Consider the following 3619-nt stretch of genomic DNA (forward strand, 5'->3'; position numbering starts at 1 on the left):
CTGTGGACAAGAGGGGCAGCAAAGAGCAGGATCAGAAACAAGGATGACAGTGCCTATCACATAGTTTGGGGTTTCTTTTTCTCTTGGGGGACTTTTAATAGCTCTTTCAGCTCTGAAACATCCCTATTTACTAGATTCAAGACATTCACGGTGTTACAGTGACCAGCAGGGCTCAGGTGAATTTCAGCCAATATCCAGTGGCTATAGAAAAGCCAAATACCAAAATTATACCCCACCTGGTTTGCAAATATTCAAACTGCCTTCTAGCATAATGATGGTCCAGAAGACAATGGATCAACTCAAGCATTCTTTAAAGGTCTCTTCTCTCTCTACAACTGCTTTCTCAACACTTGATGGTCACACACACAGATCGAAGCTACAACCCACTGTGCTCTCCAGACACTGGATCTAGTGTGCCCCGGCCACCCTTGTAGAGCAACCCTTGTAAGACAACACATTTCCTCTGGGAGTTTGCAGAAGAGGGCTCTGATAAAGACCACAGGGCAGCCAATATCCAAGACAGTAAGACAGTGCAGGCTGGGTGGCCTGTGCCAACTAATATGCACTGTGAACAACAGTACGAGATGGGCCAGCCACAGTCTCCTCTGGAGGTGGAGCTAGTGCAGATGTTCCTGCGAACTCTCTGAACAGCACAGGTGCATTAGAACTGAGTTCCAGCGCTGTCTCCAGTGCATGCTGCTTCCTCCCAGAAGCTGTAAAATTTAAGAACCACCTCCTCCAAAGGACTCATCTTCTCCTGGCGGGAGTGGGAGAGGGGTGTCTTGAAAGGGCAGCCCACTTACAAGCCCAACATCTGAGGGGGAATCTTCATCTTAACATTTGGCTGGCCTCCAACCTGGCAGAGGGCATTACAGGGTGAGTGTGTCTGGGCCACTCCTCACTAGAAATGCATGGCCTTGGGCTGTCAACTCCAGCTTCTCAACCAGCTGTGTCTTGTTGACAGGCGCTGTTATTATCACAGTGTCCCATACATAATGGGCAGTAATGATGACTGAATGGATGAAGAAATGAAGCCAATCACTTCATTCAAGTCTGGTCTCTACACTGACAATGGGATGGGGAGGATTGGGGACAAGGGTGTGGAGATGCCACACAATTGTCATAAGAGGACAAGCTAATGCCTTCAGAAATAACAGCAGTTTCCCAGATGGCTCTGCATGGAAGATACTACCTGCTCACCCTCCCCGCTTCTGCCTCAACACACACACAGAGCAGACCAGATCCAGGGCTCCTGCGCTAGTGGCTACAAGACTGATGTGTCATTTTCTATTTCAGCTTATGGCACAGTGCAGAAAGGCCAGAGGGCACCCGCAGTCCATCCATTAAACCTTAGACAGAGTCCTATCAGATTCCTCGTTTGCTTCTGTGGCGCTCCTTGTATGTCCCACAACCTGAAGTCATCTTTTCATCACCAAAAGACTACTATGCCAGCTGTCAGAAATAACCTAAAAAACAAGTTTTTTTTTTTTTTCTCTAATGCATGTGTGGGTTAGTGGATATGTGTGGGTGGGAGTGCACATGTGTGCATGAGTACTGAGGCTAGAGGACAGCCTTGGGTGTCATCCTTAGGAATGCTGTTGGCTTCCTTTGAGACAGGGGTCTTTCATTGGCCTGAAGCTCACTAAGTAAGCGAGACAGGCTGACTAGCGAGTCTTAGGGACCCTGTCTCCACCTCCCTGGTATTGGGGCTACAGGCACATGCCACCATGCCTGGCTTTTTGACATGGGTGTTAGGGATGGAACTCGGGTCCTTATGTTTGCAAAGCAAGCACCTGCTTAACAACTGAGCCGTCCCAGGCCCCCAAATAAGCATTTACCAAGTATCAAGTGCAGAGCGCTTAGTTAGGCACTGCAGAGCATTCACTCCCTCTGATAGACTGCCAGGGCCATGGTTGCTCCATGTTGCTTAATCCTCTCTCTTCTCACCCCTCCCCCAAAAGGGGTTGGGAAAGTCAGTTTCTTTCTTTCCTTTAAAATTTTGTGTGTATGAATATTTTGCCTGCATGTGAACGCACCACCTGTGTAGGCCAGAAGAGGGCATTGGATCCCTTGGAATTGGAGTTATGGACCATTGGTTAGCCGCCATGTGGGTGCTGAGAGCCAAACCTGGGACCTCTGCAAGAACAGCAGGTATTCTTAACCGCTGAGCCATCTCTCCAGCCCAGAGAGCCAGTTTCTTATACCTACTACACCCAAGGACTTGAGCTGGCCAAGTCTGACTTGGACACATAAATCTATACCTCTGGTTCTCCACTGCTCACGGGTTTTGTTTGGGTTAGGGGTGTGCTGTACCTGTGTGCACCTGTGGTGGCCAGAGGCTGACAAGGCTGATGTCACTGTCTTCTTCTATAGCATCTCACCACCTCATTTCTAAAGACCATACATCTCACTGAACCTGGTGCTCACTAATTATCTAGTATGGTCAGTTAGTGAGCTCTAGGGATCCACCTGTTTGCCTCCTAAGTTCTTGGACTGCAGGTGCATGCCACCACCACAGCCTTTTATGTGGGTACCAGGGATCAGGTCATTATGCTTGCTTACTTTACCCACTGAGTCATCTATCTCCCCAGTCTTGGTTTGGTTCTTTTGAGACAGGGTCTCCCTACGAAACTCAAGCTGGCCCCAGACTTGCTGTGTAGCTCAGGCTAGCCTCAAACTCACAACTCTCCTGCCTCACGCCTCCTGCATGCTGGGGTTACAGGTGTGTAATCACCACCTCCAGTTACAACTAATATTTTACTACCTTGCTCAGCCATGTGGCCTAAATAAATATAATGGTTGGTGGGGGGCACTAGCCCGCCAGGCTTCATCTCATGCACAAAACTGCCAGATGGATCTGCCTTTGCTAGCCTCAGCCACACACAGCTCCTACTCCAGAGCTTCTGTGTCTCTTGCCTTCACCCCACACTGCTGACTCACAGTGGTCTGCTCTTTTTGCCATGCAAATCCTAGGAACCTTCAAACCCAAGGCAACACAAAATTCTGAAGGAAACCTTCAGCAGTCTTCCCCTCTGGCCTAGTTTTACTTCTGGGATAAAATGCTCTGACAAAAAGCAACCTAGGGGAGGAGGGATTACTTGGCTCACAATTCCAGCTATAGCCCATCACTGCAGGAACGTCAAGGCAGGAACTGAAGCAGCTGGTCACATCACATCACAGTCAAGAGCAGAGATAAACAGATGCATGTATCAGCTCGATTTTTTTCACTCTTATACAGTTTGGGGCCCAGCCATACAACAGTGCTGTCCACTTGGGGGCTGGGTCTTCCAACATCAATTATGGTTATCAAGACAATCTCCCACAGACACACTCATAGGTCAACTTGATCTAGGCTACCCCCTCCTTGAGACTCTCTAGTGATTCTAGTCTGTGTCAAGTTGACGATTAAAACTAACCATCACACATTCCTGTAACATATCACCAAAAACTTGGCTTTGATTTACATACATCCAGACAATACACTCATACACATAAAATAAAAATAATAAATAAGCCAGGCGTGGTGGCACACACCTTTAATCCCAGCACTTGGGAGGCAGAGGCAGGCGGATCTTTGTGAGTTCGAGGCCAGCCTGGTCTACATAGTGAATTCCAGGAC

Source organism: Nannospalax galili, unplaced genomic scaffold, assembly GCF_000622305.1.
Source record: "Nannospalax galili isolate Female #2095 unplaced genomic scaffold, S.galili_v1.0 scaffold1037, whole genome shotgun sequence".
Classification (NCBI taxonomy): domain Eukaryota; kingdom Metazoa; phylum Chordata; class Mammalia; order Rodentia; family Spalacidae; genus Nannospalax; species Nannospalax galili.